Below are 21,482 nucleotides of genomic sequence, written 5' to 3'. Positions count from 1 at the left end.
TTGCTAATGACGATTTAAAGTTACAAAGTGAGCAGCAGATGGCGGTTGTACTTGGGGTTGAAAAATTGTGTACTACAACGCCAGTACAGCGTCGCAATTGGAGGATAATAATTCAAGCAAGCGAAAACGCGCTCTGCAAAACGCTTCTGGTCAAAATTGAAGCAGAACAACAGGAAGAACCAAAGCAAGAAAAAAAAGCTGGCAGCGAAACTATTTTGCTCATTTGTTTCCGGTGTTTGCTCCAGTGTTCCAGAGAGCGGACGGTGGAATGGCTGGTTGGCTATTGTTTAGCATAATTTTTCACATTTTTCTCCGTCAAGCTAAGGATTGATTTGGCTCGTCCGGAAGTCCGGCCGGATACCGACGCACACAGAGGTTTGTGTAACACGTTTAAAGGTGGAACCGCGAGCATCTCGCGTGGCTCTCTCGTGGGATAAGACCATTACAAAGAAATGATGGACCAGTGTGAGCGAAGAATGTGCACGCTCAGGAGACGATCGTGTCTAATAAACCTTTCCTGTTGAAGAAGGCAAACCCCGGCTGACCCTTCATTAGATGGGTTCGGAGATGGGTCTGAGGAGGAGCACGGCGAACAGCGTGTACGGTTGATTGTTTACAATTTTCCGCTACTCCACCGAGACACAAAGCTCACTTTTCATCTTTGTTTTTCCGCTTGCCGGCTGCCGACTTTCATCTTAACGCCCCATAGTTTGGAATGTCCTTCCCCGCGGGCGTTAACGCTCCGGTCCGAGGCGCTGTTATTTAGTGGGATGTTGAGAAAACGGGATGGTCGAGGGGATGGAGGGGCAGGAAAACGGACAAGCAATCAGTTTTTCCCTCCCAATGTGATGCTTGCCACCCAGGAGACGTCCCTTGTTAAGTGCGATAAACAAGCCGTAGAAAATGCTTTACAATGTTGCTTTTGACCTGCAGATTGCATAACTTGAGGCGCACGTTTTCAATTTTATTCTAAACATTGGCCAAAAATTGTATAAATTGTTGGGAAAGAGGGGAATTATTTCTGCCAAGAGGAAATCTTGACTGCTTCTTCCAACAAAGCTGCCGCCTGGGCGCTTCTGCCAAGTGCTTTACTCGTCCCAGCAAATGGTACAACGCTACGTCGCTGCTCGAAGCTGTCTTACAAAAGGAGACAGCTTGTAGTGCGCGCTGCGTGTAAGTACCAGTGTTTTCTCCCTTTAACCACCCAATCTCGCACACCTTTTTTATAACTGTCGAAAGCCACCAAATGAATGAGTGAATCAATGGCGAGCAAACTGGCAGAAGCCCGCCTAATGCACAGCTCGCTTCGGCACCACGGCGAGCCGGCGGCGAAGAGCCATCTTCCGAAGCTAAAAATTACCTTCAAACGGTTAGCCACCCCGAAGGGTGGGAAGCACTTTACCGCCTGCGGCGTCCGGGCCAGGATTAATGAAGCTTAGTTTATGATTAATTTCGAGAAATATTGTGCTGCGCGCGCTATGCCGCTGTTCCGGTCCGGTTTGTCTGCTTTTGGGTGGTTCGGTTTTTCGGGAGGGGGGGTGGGGGTTGGACTGGTGTGCAAAACCGGGCAAAACTGCTCAGCTGGCCGAAAGGATGTTGCAATTCATTTCCGTTTCCTTAGTGCCGTCGTAGCGGGATGGGTGGGAAGGAAAGAAGCCGGTAGGAGTTTTCTCTTACCCCTCCGGCTACGGTGGGATGCTGGATGGGATGGGGGTGAATAAAAATAGTGCCACCACTTTGTTGTAACACTTTCATTGTTGTTTAGCCCTTTTTTGTGTTTTATGAGTGAACAAGGTGGGGAGAAAGCTTGAAGCTGCCAAGTGAAATGCTATTTACGTTGAACAAATCCGCCTTAGCTGATGCTGTTGGTGCTCTGTTGCTGCTGTTGCTCCGACGGTGTACGATTTGTTTGAATATTAATTTACTTTTTGAAGAGATTGTTGCATTCAGTAGTATGTCTATGGAGAGCTGTAAATTTGGAGAAATGAAAGGGAGTGCAAGCTAATGGTGATTTTTTTTAATGTCTAGACCGAGTTACTCTAACGGCTAGGAAACCAGCATTCGTCAAGAGAATATTTTAAAAATTGAAACCGTTTCTAGCCACGTCTCGATGAATCGTAGAATGAAGTCTTTAAAAATAAAGCGTTAAGTGCATTTTACTTTAACCTCCTCTTCTTGTTCTAGGCGGAGTGACCAGCTTGGCCATGCTAGTCATCTTATAAGGCTTATTTCTAGATACAACGTAGAGAAACGTTCTTCTTTATTGCCTACAAGCATGCCCTCTATCGACAAATATAGTTATGCACATTTGCTAATAGAGGGCGCTGCCTGCTGCTGATTTGCTGCTGATCGAATAATTCACTAGCTTAGTATCTCAGTAAATAACTTGCTTCTTGTCTTGGATCATCAGGTTTAAACTTCTTAAAATTACTTCGTCATCTAATTTAGTTCAGTATTCAAACATGAAACAGTTTAAATTTTACTTCTGCTTAACTGAAGGGTTGCCTGAAAGTAAAATTGAATCTTATCCGATGAAAACAAAATAAACCATTCAAAAATGATATTGAAATTCAATCCAACCAACAAAACAATGGCACTAACGGTGAATGCAAAGCGAAAAAGCATCACAATTGCTACAACAAAAACAAGACAACCAGAGTGTGTCTTATAAACCATTCGATGGCTTGGCATTTACCTCCGTTTCCTTAACCTCACCCTACCCGGTCTGGTTCTTGTCTACCCGTCTGCACATCTTACGGGCAGAGAAACCCAGCAAAAACCGTCACACAAATATTTATTGTTATCAGACGACGAAGACGACGACGATGATGACACATTTCCCAAGAAACATGTGCCGTGGTTTGATAGCGACAAGCGACGCTCAATGGAGCACACACAATGGAGGTGTATTTCGTCTTTCTTGGGCAAACTTGACGGCGAGCCGTGGGGAGGATGAAACCGCACCGACACGAACCAAAGACACGTGGATTGACAAACTATTCCGAGGACACTTTTCCACCTGCGTTATGAATCACAATCGCAAACGGCAACATCGCCTCGCAGCATTACATCCGCTCGAGAGGGAGAGAGAAAGTATGGGAGTTTCTGCTTCTTCCAGCAGACCATGTTCTGTATCGTCTTGTCGATTTTGATCGTTCTCCAATTCTTCGATCGCTTCCACCTCCGGCGTGCATGTGTCAACAGATGAAATACAATTTTTGCTCCCCCACACGGGCCTTAGCAGGGAGGGGAAACATCTTGCTTCCTGAGGACACCATCTTCGTGGCAAACGCTACTGGTGCTAGTACAGCTGGCTCGTTATTTTACCACTTTTGATGTCAAACTAGCGAAACACTTACTCGTTACAAACGCCACCAATCTTGAACGCGGGTTATGCTTGGTGCGGTTTGTCGCAGACAGCATCTCCAATCAACCTTCAGCCACACTACTCGGGTTGCGAAGAGTAGACGGCCAACTTCGATGTGTGTATGACAAGTTACGAAAATTTTATTGATTCAATTTTACCAGCAGGGTGCCACTTGCCGGGATGGGACGGCAGTGCCGCTTCCGGTAACGAGACATGTTCGGAGGAGCTCATTGTCCCCGTGGAAAGGTGGGTTTCCGGGAGTTAATGATCTTCACCGAGCGCACATCATTGGCCACTGGAAGTTTTTTTCTTGCTACGTTTTCTCTCCTTAGGAGCTTTAGTTGTTATCTGCAAAGGATAGTGTGAGTTTATTTCTTGCCCGTGCGTCATATGCAGGGTCGAAGGAAGGGGAAAGATTTTTCCAGCTAGTTAAGGGGTAGATACAACATTAGAAGGCATCCGGTCAGGTTGTAGGAAAGTCTTTTTTTTTCTTGAAATTGTTACACTAGCTCATAGCCGGTACCAGTAAACGAAGAGATGGGGCTCGGTGTCTACCTGGTCTCTTCGTGCACTGTTGGGTGGGAAACGGTCAAAATAGACAAAAATCGAGTAATAGATATTATTCTCAAATCGAGCAGCTTTCGATCATATCTTCTTCTTCTTTGACCTAACGACCTCTTAGGTCATCATGCCTGCAAGTAGTTGGATAGTCAGTCCTCACTACGGGGGAACGATCTGGATGGGATTTGAACCCCGGTCCTGCCATTTGAAGACCTGCGCCGCCGTTGCCTTGGTCACTGGACCGCCACAAAAATAAATAGGACCAGACCGTGCTTTATGAATAAAAAATTCCTTCAAATGGCAACGAATTGACATTTTTATAACTTTTTGGGATATTACACCGTTTTTCAGCCCATATAGCAAATGCTTTCGCTTGATATATTTTATGGGTTATAAGCATGTCGAATAGACTTTTTCTAACTTTCTTTGGAAAAACATTTTAATTTGAACATAAGTAGTCTATGAGCCTTGGCCTATGAGGACTGGCCCTTCCAGATTTTATCAATAAATTTAGATTTAGTCGAACATAAAGGGGCGATGCGATAGCGAAACCGGTCTTTACACGACAAGGCTGGGGTTATATTCCCATCTGGGCCGTTCCAACATAGCTACGACTAGCTAGTAAAGGTCCTGAACTAAACTGGCTTCTCTGAATAAACTAAGAATCATTATTTTTGTAGCTTGAATCATAAGTTGTTCAAACAAAATAACCCTAAATTGGGATTCTTTCACCACTTTTTGTCCTGGTTCGCTCCATAGTCCCCTGCAGAGGGTCACTAAAAATATTCATCCAGATTATGAACTGCGACCTGCACGTGTGTGGAAGATGTGTGGCCTACGTCAGGAACAGTGGGTAAAAATGGTTCGACTTTGCTCGCAATGCTTGTTATGAGGGTGGCACGCAGTTATTTTTTCCCCGTGTCACACTTCCTTCCAACTAAAAGCATCAAGCACGGTACAGCAATGATGTCCCGGGCCTGTTTTTCTGCGTCCGCTGATGGATCCTTTTGTAGTGCCGGTAGTATGTACTGTACGCAGTGTTCTGTGAAGTTAGGATGAATCCGATGATTTTCCTTCCCTTCTGATGTAGTTGGAACGATGTAAGGGTCCCGGGGGTTAGTTGCCCATTGCAACGACCCTCTACCCCGAACCGAGAACGGAATGCACTCTGGACGAATGATGACAGACCGACGCGGACCCACCTGACCGAGATGGCGCGACACTGTACGGATAAAACTTTCATAGTTCTAACGGGTTGCCAGCCACGGACGGGCCGCTACCGTATCTATCCGTATTGATTATGGGAGGCCAAGCCACTTGAACGCTTCGGACTGGAACGGTTAGGGAGCGTTGTATCAAAGTCGTCCTTGCAACAGTTCTTTTTTTGTGTTGTTCTGTCCGCTCTCTCCGCTTCTTTCCTTTCGCTTCGTACTGCATTATTCAAAAAACCATCAAACTCTACCAAAACCTGAGGCTGCCGTCGAGGGTTGGTCGAGAGAAGCGGACGGACGTGGCAAATGGCTTTCATCCAAAGCGCTTACAGAGAAGAAGGTACACGTGGCCGTCGTCAACACACAGTGTACGCACGAACGCAGCAAAAGCGGTACGGTGGCTCGTGATGGAACGGCTTTGTACTTGGTGGATGGGAGGTTGTATGTATATAAAAAAAGTCTGGCTGGACCAGGTCGCGATTGAGCTCCGCTTCGATAACGCTCACAGGAGGCAAGTGCAAGGGCGCAAAAACGATCGGTCTTATGCTTCAACCGTCAGCATCATAAGTTCGCGTGAAATTTATTTTTAGTACAAAAAAAGGGGCCTGTGTGAGTCGCACCGCTTTTTTATCCTGCCCTTTTCATGCATGTGTGTATGAAACAATAGCAATTAAAAATTCATCACCAATAAGGTCCTGCGAAAGGTGACGGCATCACCTTCAATCTTGCTCTGTTTTTTGTGCCGTCACGTTTGAAGCATCGTATGACAAGTGAAGGTTCAGGCCGATTTCTCGGTCTTCCTTCGAACACTTATTACAAACTGTTGCTTTCACCTTCGTACCTTACACCAGCCAGACCTTTCTCACCTTTGCCGAGAGTGATTGAAAGTTCCGTAGAAATTAATAACATTTCCCCCAACTCAGTTCTCGCTGGGTATTACGGTCCATGGGGTGAGGAAGATAGCAAATAAATAATCCAATATCGTTATGAGAGTTGGCCGATTGTGAAGAATCGGTTCTATTACGCTTATATGGCTGCAGGGCTGGGTAGATTACGTACGCACCGGCCTAGTATTGGGTTTGGTTTAGGGGAAATGCAATAAAAATAATTGAACATCGGTTTATGAAGGTATCGGGTTCTGGTAGGCACGCGACGGGTGTTCAGTGCCAGGCACAAGGTTAGAACAGTACATCAACTAAATGAGGGTTAGCTGTCCAAGGCTTTGTAATGGGTAGCGGGTAAAAACATAGATTTCTAGACGCAAAAATTCTGATAGAATCTAATGAAACCTCAATCGATAAACTAGTAGTTATCTTAAACTACTTTAAGAAGGAGCAAACTCCCATGAGTACGGTCCGAAGTTTGAGGACCAGAACTTTAATGAGCCAGAGTCAAATATTTTCAAGTGAAATGTAACATGGACGCTCGATATTCCTCAAGGCCCTACTTATTTAGGGTAATCGGACATCTTTTTTTTTTAGGCAAATGACTCTAGAATTCAAAATTCTGAAGAGAGTGGTTGAGCTGTTGAATATGGTGGAATAATATACTGCTTTATCATATATAGCAGGTTGAGCCTCACTCAGAAGTCGAAGAAGAAGCCATTGTTGTTTAGCTAACAGTTCTTATAACTGTGAGAGCTAACAAGACCACATGGGAAAGGTTGAAAGGTTCTAGAGCTGATGCATCAGCAAATCTGGATATACTTAATCCAATCTTCAAATCTTAGATGACAATTTCTACACCAAGATGTGAGTGACGACAGAGAGTAGCTTTAAGATATTTTTGACGGCTCTCATGCAAGGATCCTGATTCCACAAACTCCCCAAAAAACTGAACCTGGCTTCGACTAATTGATAGTCTCCGATAAAGAGTTATTACCCATTTATCCTGTATGACTCCCACCCGGCTATCCATCATGCCGCCTTTTAGCTACCCTCCTCCTATCTTTCAGGATGAATTGATTCCATCTGGCAAACCATCTTCACATTTTCCTCGTAAGCAGGGGCGATTTCTCGTCCAGCAACTCCAAATTACCTATCAATAAGGAAAATAACTACAAATTATTCACCACTCAATCAAATGCGCTCTATTTTCGTGCGTGCGTGTGTCCTTTAAGCCGACACTCTACTGCGCGGCACACAAAATAAAATTAATAATAATAGTCATTAAGCAAGACGCGCTCCATTCACGCTTTCGTTCTCTCTGGTGTCAGTCAGTCAGTCAGTGGCGGTACGAAGACACACAAAAAAGGCGTACCACATGAACTAGTGGTAAATGCTTTTATTGGCTGCCTCACTTGCTGTCGAAAACTGCAACTCCATCCATGGCTGAAAGCTGGTGCTTACCAGTGGATCATGCGAGTGGATTAATTTTTGAATCCACACAACCAGTGCCAGGAAGGACGAATACTTAGGAGGGAGATTGGAGCCCACCGGTTTCGCCCGCGAGGTGAGACGTGAAGCGAGTGTGTGTTAATTTATAATGAATTTTAATTTCGCTGCCCACTGCCGTTTCGAGCTGGCTGAACGGGGGTTTGGCACCATCCAGTTGGCGCCTGCCTGAATTGGCGTCGAAAAACAGAGAAGATTCACCCAAAAACGCCACCATCAACTGTCGTTTTTGGGGTCGGGTTTTTTTGTTGTTGTTGCGCGAACGGGTTAAATGCAAGCTGTCACACCTGGACTTGGTGGTGGTGGTGGTGGTCGAAGAGCATTCATTTTGGTGACGCCCCGGGTGGTTGACAAACTGGTTGGAAGCGCGCAACGGTAACCCGTCTCCGGACAAAACGGAGCGTCACGTCGCTCCAGAATCACACACACGCACACGTGGTTCGGTGGTTTTTGGGCTAATTTTTAGGATTTCAACCCCCCCTAAAATGCAACCGTCATCATCAGCAGCATTGGCTATCCCGGGGATTTCTGGGGATTGTGCAGATTGCATTAAAGCGTAAAAACAGCGCGACGGCCGAGGGGACTTGGGCGCTAGGGCAATAACATCAATTGACAAGCAATTAAATTCGGAAGTGATCCGAAAATTAGCCAAACCAATTTGTTTGCTTTATTTTTTTTTTAATTCAGTGGCGGTTTTTGAAGGTTTTTAAGGCTCGTAACGAGTAATTTTTTATTTAAAAAAAGGTAACAAAAACGAAGACTTTGATCAACGATTTGAATTGCAAAAATTTTCAACATCCAAAGTTGAACAGAAAAACTGGGGAAGGGAGATTTAAATTAGCTAACATCACCAATCTACATTCATAAATTATTCTCCCCCGGTATAGAAGCAGTAACATACGTGTGTGTGTGTGTGCCCTTTGAACGACAATCGATTTTCATCGGAAAAACCCCACATTTTTTGAATGATGATTTGGACCGATACGCCCGGAATCGGGACCGTCCGGACCAAAACTTTACCCATCACAAGTCGAGTGATTTCTTCTTCTCGGACCAGTTGTGGTATAATTTTTGTTGTGAATTTGCTTCCTTTTTTCGCTTCGGATTTTTTTTTCCTACCCACAACGGATTGGAAGTTGATTTGAGCGGGACTGCAATTTTTCCCCCCAACTAGGGGACCTACCTCCAGCAGCAAGGTTCGAAGTTATGTTATCTTATTTAAAGTTTTCCTCTGGCCAGAGCGAAAGCGGGCTCGACAACTTTTCATACACCACAGCCGTTGGGCAAAATTTTTGTGTCACAAGGAAAGAAACAGAAAAAGAGAATGGAAAAGAAAAACTCGCAAAAGGCCACATTTGAGGTGATGGTAGTACAGGCCCGTACAACCGGGAAAGGCTGTTGAGTGCGATGGAAAAATATGAGAAATATATTAAAACAGCAAGAAACCACACATACGCGGATGTGCTCGGCTCGTTCGATGGTTGGTGGCTTTTGGTTCGGAAAGGGCAAAAAAAAGCCCCGGAAAACCCCGCACAAATCTTCACCGTTTGTCGTTGGTCCGCGTGCGCTTTTCGGTAATATCACACGCTCGGTAGTCCTCCTCGGGATATTCGGGAGGTGCATTGGAGGTGCTGGGGGGATTCGGGTTCGTAAAGTTTGTCATTTGCCGAACAGGGTGGTATGGTTTGTTTTTTTGGAGCGGGAGCAATTTTCTTCCCACCGAACCGAAAAACACCCCCAAACATCGGCCACAGTAGCCAAAGTATTCGGTGATGAATTACTTTTTAATGATGCGTGTTGTACGCGCGAGATTACTTTGTCGACATTTCAATCGTGGTGGTGGTGGTCGGGTTTTTGGATTCCTCACATCATTCCCATCCATTTCCCACCCTTTCTCCTTGGAAGACGCGAGTTGGTACTGCGGAAAAACTTCACTGCATACGGTGGTTGTGAAAAGTTTTGTTGCCGCTGCCCAGCCTGAACGAGTTTAAGCTGCAGTTTTGGGCACTTTGTCGTGATATTTTCAAACAAACAAAAAAAAAAACTGCCCCGAGTGGGAGTTTTCCGCGTTTTCTATCATGCGTTATGTGGAACTTTTTCCAGTTTTCAATTTTAATTTCTGGAACACCAAATATCACATCCAGGAAGTGTCGTTGGACAAGGATTCAATTATTTTGTAAGGGCACCTCTTCAATGCATTTTCCACGGGTGAGCATTCGAGCAGTCGAGCACCGAACTGGAGCAATACCCGGCAAGAAAGGGCACCACATAAAACTGACATTTACAACCGAGACCGACCGTTTTTCCCGGGGCGCATGCGTACCGGCGGGAAAACAAATGCCTTCCGAGAGGTTTGACCTTTTGACAGCCGTTCTTCGTTATCCTGAAACATCAACAAAACACACCAAACAATCGTAGTGTGCGTGGAGAGAGCTGGGAGAGACTGTCGTCCTTTTGACGATTTGCAGCCGAGAAAGAGAGAGAGGGAGAGCGAGCTCCGAGTGAGTGATCCGGTGGAAAACACTAGGGGTTACCGTAGGAGCCTTTCGAAGCCAGCCCGCTCGTACGCTGATGGCCAGAGTCGAGGAAATTTCTAACCCGTACGGATGACGGCCGGTTCGGTTTCCGGATGTGTGTGTGTGTTTATTGAGGGTTTTGAGAAGTGATTTTCCAAATTTTCCTGTGTGAGGAAATGTGTCGAAAGAGTTATTAAACATGCGATAGGAAAAGGCGAGTGAATGGTGGGAAAATGAATGGAAAGTTAAGACGTGATTTGAAGCAAAAAAGCAACGAGCCATTCGGGATGGGTGTTGGTGGGTCGGGAAAACGCTCGCCAGGGAAAGGTGAGCCTGCCAGTCTGCCTGCCTGCATCAACCAGACAACGCAATCTACCTTGCAGCCAGAGAAAGTGCGTCCCGAGTGTGGCCACCTTGTGAGTGAGGTGAGTGAGTGACTCACTACGCTCGCGCGTTTTCCGGAAAACAGAAAAACTCCCTCCCTCCCCCCGGAACCCTATCCGTGGACGGGAGAGCGTTCTTTACCGAAGTTCTCTCTCGCGATTGCCTGAACCGTCCATCGGTTTGCCTTCGATCAGAACCACATGCCACTCACTGGCCTCTCCATTCGCGCCTGCTCACCCACCCACCGTTGGCGGGGAAAATTCACTCGTGCGAGCACCATATCAACACAGAAGCACGCCGTTCAGAAGCACCAGCAGCAGGACGACGACGGCGACCGAAACCGAACCCGATTGCGAAGAAACAAATCGGACGAAATTATCAATCTTCCGCTCACGTTCTCTTCAGTCTTGCAGTGGGTATCCGGTCGTGCGCGTCAACCATTACCATTCGTCGCGTGCGGAAAAGCGGGCCGAAACTTTTCGTCATCGCAGGCTGGGAAAATACATCAAACTGTATCTCGCGCGCGCGTTTCGTTTTGCCAATCGGGTGGGCAAAAGGAAAACAGAAAATCTCCGCCGGAAAAGTAAACCAGTGTGTGTTCACGGTAGTTCAAATTTCGGTGTGGAAAATGGAAAATTAAAATCAAAGTAAAAAACGGTGTTTTTGTCGGAGTTTTTTTTCCCCCAGCAAAGAGGGAACCTGGGAATTCACCGTTTGCATCTGAAAAACCAGCTGGTTGCGTGTGTTTCGTGCTCGAAAGAAAGTACCGGGAAAATCAACCCCCGTCGTGGCTTTTCCTCGCCGGTGCATTTCAGTGCAAACGATGGTCGTTTAGAAGCGACAGCCGCACACAGAGCCGGTGTGTAATTAAAGTGCCAGACCAGCCAGACCGTCAGCTCGGCTGGGGTCTCGTTAGACGCTCGAGTCGTTTGTTGTGGTTAACCAGCAGAAATTAATCAAATGCTGCTTCGTAGCTGAGTGGAGCAGTGCACCCCAAGGAAAAGTGCATTTTCCTTCTTCTTAAAGCGCTGTATTTAAATGCGTGCAAGCTAGTGTGTTTGTGTGTGAGCGTATGTTCGGTCGTGCCATAAAGGAAGCCAAAAAAAAGGGGGGGAATGGTTTTCCCAGTTCTAAAATGCTAATGCTGTGTGCGTGAGTGTGCAAAGCTGATGAAAAATGTTTCACCAACCGACCAACACACCTGGTGAATGTGTTTGATAAGCTGCGTTAAAGTGTGATTGAATTATTCGGTGCTGGTGGCGCTTGTAGTAAACACACACACAGCTCAGCCGAGTCAGCGAACGGGATCCCGATCGGGATAAGCCTTTTCGTGGTGTGTTTTGCTCGACTTGGTTGGTCATGCAAGTTGGTGCCGTCACATTAAAGGTGCACCTTTAAGGCTGAGTGTGTGTGAGCAAGTGTTTGGAGGAAAAATGTGGTGGCAAGTGTTATTTGTCAGCGACGCTTATCTAATGTAAGTTGACCCCATGTGGAAGATTTCGAAGTTTTTATCCCAAAAAAAAAACTGGTGATTAAGTAGCAATTTTATTGATTTATCGTCTTAAAGGAGGGTGCTCTTTGAAGAGCCGTTCTTCATCAGAATTACCTCAGATCGTTCCAAGAAACTGATTGAAGTGTATCAAATAAATTTAATTTGACTAAAAGTACCCTTCCCGATGTGGTTTTCCATGGGAACAGTTCGATTCGATAGGGATACATCTAATCAACGGGCAACGTTGTCCCGGCTGCTCGTAAATTTTCTCTCTCTCGCCCAAATTTGCCAACTGTGAAGCGTAAAATTCCAACATTAAAGTGACCCAGTCCCACTTTTCTTCTTCTACCCCTTGTTGTCCACGTGCGCACATCTGTTCTTATTATCCGGCACAGCACGCGGGAAGAAGAGAAATTATCTTTCGAAGCGATTATGAGCGCAACTTCCCATTTGATTTGCTCGATCCTCCACTCGAGGGCTACAAATTTAAAGTAAACCTCGGCTCTGTGAAGGGTATATCAGTTCCCAAAATAGGGGCAGGCAAGTTCGTCCGTCGTCTATTTTAATAAGCCCTGCTGCTTTACCACTTCCGCAATCAACCGAAGCTCGCCGATAGGGTGCCGATTTTTGTGCAATAATATTTTTCCACGCCTCTCCGGACAAAAGGGACTCGACGACCCCTTCCAAGGATAAAGCGTTGTCATAGTGGCGGTGACTTTCCCCTGTCGCTGCGCTATCGCTTCATTTGACTCGCCGAAGAACTGTGGTGCCGTGGTTTGAGATATGATAGAACAGAAATTTAATTTCCTGCTCCGATTGGCTCCAGATTTGCTTCCCCGTTTGTTCTGGCTTTAAAATTAGACTCCGATACGGTCTAAGGGTACGGCCGACTCTTGGTGAATGCCTGGGCTCAATTTCGTTGGGTTTTATGAAGTGAAATACGCACGAGGGAATGGAATACTTCCTGTTTATTTGCATTTATAAGCGAATCGACGAATAAAAAAAAACCCGAAGAAAATTGTAGGTTAAAAAACTTTTCCCTATAGTTGGGTCCTTTAAGAGAGGAAGAATTTTTCCTACCAGCATCGTCAGTCACACTGGAAGGTCATTGACATCGAAGGAAAACTCCTTGAAGAAACTTTCCTTCGAAACAAACCTCCGGCACCGGTATTGATTTTTGTCTTTCGCAAGGTCTTTTGCCCACCAGAGAAGGTCTTCACGCTATCGGAAGATGTGTGCGGTGCTTGACTTTAAGCAGCAAAGCCAGGTTTGATGTTCTATTGCAGACCACAACATTCTTACTACGCGCTTCCTCAAGACGCCAGACGACGGGGGCCATAATCTATATACGGTTGCTATGGATTTTCCGCGTCCTTACCGTTACCGAATGGAGGAAGAATTTGTTTCTTGGACCAGCCTTAAGCTTCCTGAACCGAGGAAGCCCCATGCAATACACACGGCCAGCCATCGATCTCGTATCGATTGGATATTAATTGAAAACGTGCCATTTGCAATCGACACGCGAAAGCCAACCTGGCCAACAGGGGGTTGCTTTATCTGCCAACGGTGTGCCCGTGAGGAGGATGATTTTTCTTCCTTGGCTTGGCCCCGTTTGAGCTGCAAAGCTCATTGGTATGCAACGAAGAAAACGGAACCTAACCGGGCCATTAAATAGCGACCGAAATCGAGGATTTTTTTTCGTTGTAGCTTGAAGGTGTTTCGACTTTTTCATTCGGTTTGATTGATACTTACATGGGGGGCTTTTTTGTTGTTGTGCTGCTGCCCGGAACCCGGAACACTGAAAATAAGAGAAGAATAAGGTCATTCTGGGTTAAACGATCCAATGAGGAAAAAGGGACTTAATGCAGGAAAGTGAAACAAAAGGTTGATTTTATTGGGTGTTGAAATAAATGGTATCTGATTGATACCAGTGCAATAAATGCTCCACTATTGCTGAATACAAACTGAAGAATTAAACGGTTGATAAAGTAATTTATTACTTTTTAATTTTATCTGTAAGTAATTTATCTATCCTTATGGCCCTGTTTTCTTCAATTTGCTATGGAATTGAAAATCCATTCTAGAAACATTAACGAATTCTCATTTCACTTTTAAAATGCGCTTTAAAGTATGCAATCTGCCTAGCAAAACGATGAAATCAACGGATAAAATAGCAAAAAAATAGTTAATTCTTGTGTATTTAGCATTAATTTCGCATTCATTGGGAATAAAATGCACCTGATACGTGATTAAAGTTTTGGGTTAAATGCCTGGTAGTCCATTTTAGATTTTTGTTCAAGTGGCATAATTATAGTTTGTTTGATTTTTAAGTAAAAACAAGAGTATATTTTCCTGAAAATTGGAAGCTTCAAATATTTTGTAAATGATAAAACTTTAATTCCATTAAATGAAGTTTATGGCAAACAATATGAAAAACAAGACTACAGCTTATTTTCCTGAAAATTTATAGCCCCTTACATTTATGAAAATATTCTGAACTATTTATACAAGTAAATGGCATAGAAATGACATAGTAAATCATAAAAATGTTGTTCAATTATTATTTTGCACTATAATATAGGTAAAAAACTATACACTATAAAAACTTTGCACAATATATAGGTTCAATTATTTTAGGCTATAATACGGCTAAGCCGTATTAAGCCTTGTTTATTTCCGATAGGTAAACAAATCAGATTCCAGATTTGAGATTGCTATTCAAATTTAGTTAGTGATTGAGTGCAGTTTGTTGTTTTGTATATAACACTTCAGAAGTTTTTTTTTACATTTTCGTACACCTGAAAGTATGCAATCCGCTTAACAAATCCTCTTAAATGATTTAAAAAAACAGCATTTAACTATTCTCTTTAATTCATACCGTAGCCTGTTTGCTTTTAGAACGAAAACAAAATCAATTTCATGAAAACTGATAGCTTCAAGCACTTCCTGAGATTTAAAGGAAGAGCCATAAATTGAAACCACCTGAACCCGCGCGGTGAGCTACCACCGCTGGCACCGAATCTATAAAATAAAAGCACGGTAGTATAAACATGATTAACACTAATGAACTAAAGTTATGTCAGGTATGTCAACAGCGTTTCACATGGGTGGCCCCCATTCAACCACTAGCGCAACTTCTCCCAAAGCAGCCAGAGCAATAACTACGACTCCGCCAAACGGGAGCAACAGCATAACTACAAAAACTTGAGCCTCGCATACTTTATGGTTGCCTTCATATTTCCAGCATCATTACGAACGCGTTCGGTTCGGTTAAGCGACGGGTCCAACAATAATCCAACCGAAAAGACAAAAAAGGAAACCAGGTTAAACATTTTTTTTTTACGATACATTAAACCGCGCTCGGTACTTTGGTTCGTAAACGGGCGATTCATGTTTAGTGGTAGTTTGGTAATAGTGCACCGAACAGTACAGCCAGCGAACCTACTGGCGTGGTTTTACCCTTGGTGCGGGAACCATTAAATGGGATGTAAATGGTTTTGGGTGTAAATTATTACTTGTAACTTTCGATAATGCTTCGTGCCCACGGTGCTGCACGGGATTGCAGTTGAGGCGTAGTTTGTCTGGCCGTGTTTTTATTTTTATCACTTGTGTTTACGTTAAATTAAGATGTTCCATAAAGACAAGATAGTTTAACGCATCGTTATCACCAAAATTAACACGAGCGCGTGTGTATTTGTAACGTTATTTTTCTCACACAGCAAAAGCACGCTGAAGTGTGGTCGAGATAAATCCTATCTTTAAAATGAATACTTCATTAAAGCTAGTAAAGCAGGAGCCAAGCATCAGTACGAGGAACCGTATCATGACAGCGTTGGTGTAAGCGTATTTCTCGAGCCTGATGTTGTGGAATGTAATTAAAAATTCAAAATATTTATCTTGCAGTCAACCACCATCCAGCAACCAGCCTATCACTCTGCCGCATACGGCACAAGCTTACTCCATTTGGACGGTTGGTTGGTAGTAGCAAAAAAAAAAAAAAAAGGTCACCAGCCACGTATGCCTCCGAAAAGCCCTTGGCTTGGCTTGGCAAAAAGGGCCTACTGTACGCAAGAACACGCGTGTGCACATGTTGTCGTCTTCCTCAAGCGGTGTTTCATCAACCACAACAACCACCAAGGTAGCCGTGTCCTGTGAAACGCACCGTCCCAGGAAGGTTCATTTTAAATTCCATCCCGCAACGCGCCAGAGTAGCATGTGTTTTGTTTCGGCGTTTGGCACCCGCAAATGAAGACGAATGTCTTGAGGCCGCCGGGAGAATACGTCAAGAAGCTGATGCGATACGGGAAGCACTGGTTGAAGTGTTGTTCTACTGTATGGTAAGACATACTGCTATCGTGGTGAGCTCAAGAAGAGCTTGCAGAATGATTTTTGGGAGTCGGATAAGAGCAACGGCTTCCGGCCAAAATGGTTGATTCAAGCGGGAAGATAAAGTGAAGTACCCCGAAGCAACTCTTGGTCAGGGTTTGCTGCAACGCTCGGGTGACAAACATGCCGTGAAATGATATAAATAAATAACAACGCTCTTCCTGTTGATTCACTCGAATGGTTTGGAGACCGGGAGCTTAAAGAGAGCTTCAAAGTGGTTACGACTGATAAGAATTGCCGTGGATAGGGCGTCAAGGATAGCCATGGATTGCTTGAGGGCATCTTTGGCGATTCTAATCGTAGAAGCTTTTTTGGACGGGATTTTACCCGATCCAAACGCTTTAAAATCATGGATTCTAAAGACTGGACGGAAAGAGCATCACAACTAATCGATATATTTGATAGCAAGAGTGTTGACGATATTGAGACAATAAAGCTCCTATTATAAACACCAGCGACGAAAATCTTTCAAGCTGTAGGCTACGTCCGGACACGAACTCATTCCCGTTCACCCGTTGGTTGTTTTTGTTCCTCTCGTTTCCTAATTTATCGCCCCCAGCCTCCAATTCCTCCTTCAAAACCCCTCCCGGCTTAAGAAAAAGGGAGGCAGTTTGTATGGTTCGTTTAAGCCGGGCTGGGCGTCTCCATCGAGCCTCCGGTTTGGCCGTTCGGGTGGAAAAGCAAAGCCCGATACGATTGTTTGTACCATTCAGCACAGACTGACCTGACCCGTTCGGTGTGTTTGTTTCTGGTGCAGAAAAGGGGCACAAAATTGGTTCAGTCCAAAAACTTTCCATCTCATTCGTGTGCACTAGCTAGCTAGCTGTTCGGGGAAATATTTATGGACCAATTTCTAGTGTTCCGTCGTTTCCGGCTAGCAGTCTGCCTAACCGTAGCAGCAGCTGGCCAGTTTTCTTTCACCAATTTCCCGATTCGAAATCCTTGGGAAAAAATTTGAGATCTTGTTTGTGAGAATGTTTTGTAAATAAGGAAGAGAAAGGGAAAGGCTCGAACTTTCACTCGTCTAACGAGAATGGTGTTTAGAATGGTGAAAATCTCTTACACAGAAACTCAGAAAAGCGTTCCATTTTTTTTTGCTTTGCAAAGGCTAATAGATCGCGTTACGTGAAGCGTCGTCTCTGTTTCCCGGAAGTGGTTTAACACTTTCGCGACCCGGCTTTAATGTTTGAGTAATTGTTTTGCTAAGAGCGATGCTCGCAAGGTGTTTTTTGACCGAAAACACCAACTTCAAAGAAGGTCAGTAAGAGAGCGACAGAGAGAGTGAGGGAGAGAATGACACGGTGCAAATGTTAATGACGGTTGAGACAATAATTATAAGAAGTTTGGACCGCGCGTAACCAGGTAAACACAATCTGTGCAGTGGCAAGTTAGTTTGTAACCGCAGTGAGAAGGAGGAAGCAAGAGAGAAACAGAGAGCAAGAGGAAGTAATTTCCCGAAAGTGCAACAACAAAACGGCACCCGGTTTACTGCATTGTGTTAAATTCAGGAAACATTTCCTTCCTCACTCACAACAACAAAAAAGGCTCCACACAATGATTTCAAGTTAGAGAGCTTTGTTGTGAGACTTCTGGCAGACTTTGGCAGGAGGTGGAAAGAAAAGAAAATTCTACATGCATTTCCAGCGTGCATCCCACCGACAGGTGTTGCCTTTGCAGGTGCAGCTAAGGCGAGGCAAAGGGCTTAACTGAAAATCTGTTCGCTGTGTAGTTTTGTAGTTTCTTGTTCCTGGTACCTGTTAGGGTCGTCTATACTTCAACTCCTCACACAAAACAAACTAGAAAGCCAAAAACGTCCCAGAAATTGAAGTGCTGGTGTTCCTGGGCCCGGCGCTCTGGTCGCTTTTGTTCCACGCCATACGCCCGTAACACTGTCGGCCCGTAGAAAGCCACCAACCACAAAAGAGCGATAAATTTCTGGTCCACCTCCCATTTGTGGATAAAAACGGAAAGTTTTGCCGTGAAAGTGTTGGGGACTCGCCGTTCGGGTGTGCAGCCTTATTACCGAACCTCCAATGTTTTCAATGTTTTGCAGACTTCATTGTACCGGGTCGTCTTGTGCTTTGGTACACGCGGCCGAAAAAACAGAGCTGCTCCGAAGAACTGCACGGCTAAGATTGCAGCTTTCGGGGTGGGGGCAGAAGTAGCTCCGAACACTCGGCCATATCTGCAATCCCACCGGAGGGATACCGGATGATATCCGGCCGAAGTGAAGCGGCAGTAACGAGAGACTGTGGAAGGGTTCCGATTCGAGATTCGCCAGAGCAAACTCCCGGCCGAAAAAAAAAAAACGTAAGCAGAATCGAAGCTGCTTGGTAGGTGGAAAACTCTCCACGGCTAAAAAGACGATTGTTGTCGTCCGTGGAGACGTTGTAGCCGGTTTATGTTAGCGTGTGTGTGTTGCAATAGATGTGCATTTTGTGGGGGGAAAACTGTTCGAGACAAATAAATACCTGTTTCACCGTGTTCAGAAGCGAGGCGAACGCTTATTACCCTTTCCGCGGGCTACATATTCACTCTCTCACACACATACGTACAGGGTGAGGATGTGCTCATTGTATGCTCCACCGGAAGTGAAGCGGGAAACGGTTCACAAGCAACCCAGCAAAGAGATACGCTATTGCAACTCCCCGTGGATAGGTGGACCGGTCGGAGCAGGAAGCAAACCCAAAAGGATATTCCATTTTGTCCCATCCTGTCCAACGATTCTGTGCCTTCTATTGGCCCGTGAATGGACCTACTCACACACACACACACATACACTCTTTCTCTGTCTCGCTCTTCCTCTCTCTTGAGCGCGTAGTTTTCCACCCAAGACCCGCGCATCGTTACCATTTTAGATGATTTCCTTTAGAAATGTTTGTGTGTGTGTGTGAGTGCTCTGTGCACCGTATACAATACAGCGTCGTAGAAAAGCGGAAAATTATGAACAAAAAAAAATGTACGGAAAGCTCCGCTTCTTTTCAAACACCTTCTTCCGGAGCTCGGGTTTCATATTTGGAGTTTACTGCTCTATTCGTGTGACGTTATTATGTGCTTTATTTTCTCTTTCTGTTTTTCGGTGACATTCAGCAGTTGCACCGAGCTGCTTCCTGCGTAACAATGCGGCGGTGATGCATAAAAGTGCATACACATACACACACACACACACACACACACACACACACACACACCGGTCCATTGTCCATTGTGGTTTACATAATGGACGTGGCTGGCCTTTGCCCCGAAAGTGTGGCCAAAGCTACCCTAGACCAGGCAGATTTTTTCTTTCTTCAACCAAAAACGGACCCACCGCCGTGGCCAGGATGGTTATGAAAATGGTGGAGGGAAAAAAAACAAACTCATAAAACACGACTCAACACTCCAAAATGCAACACTGTGCAGCAAAGAGAAAAAAAAAAACCCGTCACAAGGAAAAGAAAGGCGGCACACGAAGCGTCCCCGTTTACCGGAAACTTTTGCGATCGGTTGAATGAAAAAAGGCTCGCTCGCCAAGCCAAAACTCATGCTGTGTGTTGCGACACACAAAACAAACGCTAAACTGCATGCAGTGCATCCGGGACAAGCCGGGGACGAACCGGTGCTGGGTGGGCCGGAATTCATTTAAATATGATGAATTCACTGTAGGTGACAGTGTTTGGTTGGTTAATATTTAAAAAAACGAGACCGGAAAACTATTTCACTTCCTGCACGCCGGCATTGCAGAGGAGGCGTTTTTCTTTCAGACAGGCGAAAGGTTAATATTCTTGTGGTGGTTTGGGTTCAGCTTTGTTACATCATTCGTGGCAAGTGGTAGTAGTAGAGCGGTGGATGAGCTTGACCGAAGGTAAAGGATAGCAGGCAGTTCCGTGCGTGGCGTAATTTGTGGCTTGTTTACGGTTCATGGTTGTAAAATATTCACCTTTACCTCACTTTTTGTTTCTCTCTTTATATTTATTGTATTTTTTGTTTGTTTTGATATATTAGCTTTAGCTATTTGGTTTGTCTGATTATATAATAATAACATTTATTTCATTTGAAAAACTAAATAATATTCTGTAAAACGAGTCATACAAAAACTACGACAAGGTGAAATTCACTTTTTGTATTGAGTTAAAAACAAATAAAATAAAGTAATAAAAAATATTATTAAAATTTACAAAAAAAGCAAATTTTATATGTACTATGGCATATGAAAACATAAGAGACTAAAAATGAAAGCAAATTAATAATAGAACAAATAGAATAAATAACAATTTCAGCATTAAGTGTAAGAATTTTAACACAAAAAAAAGAAAAATAAAAAAATAATTAAATAGATAAAACATAAAAAAATAACAAATCAAACATAAACAAATAAGCTACAGTCAGTTGCGAGATCAGAAAAAAAAATCTTAAAATAATACAAGAAAAAAGCAAGAATAAAATTGAATACCTTTAGTCTATTGATAATGAACTTAATAAATAATAAAGATCAATTAAACAAAACCTTATACCATTCAAAGTTATGTAAGAGACACATGAGCCAAATAAACATGAAAACATTTATTGCAATGGAGGGAACAATTTGATGCAATGGAGGGAAACCCTGCATTGAACATGCAGCGTTCCTCCGGCGTGCTCGTAAAATATTGTAGAAAAATACATCTTATGTGATAGAAAAACCCAATACAATGAAAGTTTTAAACTCAAAGCTGGATTTTGTATACTTGTATTGTAGATTTAACACCAAAAAATAGTTAATTTCGTTTCGCTTCAATTTTGCTGCAAAAGTCCACATCATAAAAAACTCTTCTTGCGTGCATGATGTATAATCCCCAACCCCTTTTTTCAAACTTCTATCGCACTTTACACAGCTTACAAACGTCCTCAACGATTGAAACCTATCGTCGGGGCGTCCCAGCAATGAAGAATAGTCGATTTATTCACAATTTCGCCCATGATTTTCCATTTGTTTTAAGGCGTGCACTTGCACCCGCACGAGAGTCCTGCTGCTGCTGCTGCCTCTGGACGGATGGCGATAGCGCACACGGCCGGCATGGCATGACGGTAACCCGTGGGGGGAGGATCCCTCGTGCGGGTTGGTTTGAAATTTCAACAGGAAGGAAAATTTATGTACCACATGATAAAAATGTTACTCGAGCAAAATGGATGGCAATATTTCGTGTTTGTCCC

General features: G+C 44.2%; 1 protein-coding gene across 9 annotated transcripts in view; it reads left to right on the top strand.

The window, feature by feature from the left end:
- LOC118510739 (CUGBP Elav-like family member 2) overlaps positions 1–21,482 on the top strand; it is a 280,203-nt gene that overhangs the window by 8,250 nt on the left and 250,471 nt on the right. Inside the window, exon 1 of one of the 9 annotated variants that reach the window (XM_036052959.1) lies at positions 10,818–11,906. The exons of 7 other annotated variants lie outside the window; for them this stretch is intronic. The gene's annotated coding sequence lies outside the window, so the exon portion shown is untranslated. Of the gene's footprint in view, positions 1–10,817; positions 11,907–21,482 lie in introns of those variants that run through there. One more of the 9 variants, XM_036052962.1, reaches the window with a different exon arrangement.

This window comes from Anopheles stephensi, chromosome 3, assembly GCF_013141755.1.
Source record: "Anopheles stephensi strain Indian chromosome 3, UCI_ANSTEP_V1.0, whole genome shotgun sequence".
In the NCBI taxonomy this organism is placed as follows: Eukaryota; Metazoa; Arthropoda; class Insecta; order Diptera; family Culicidae; genus Anopheles; species Anopheles stephensi.
This window is presented reverse-complemented; position numbering and strand designations above follow the sequence as displayed.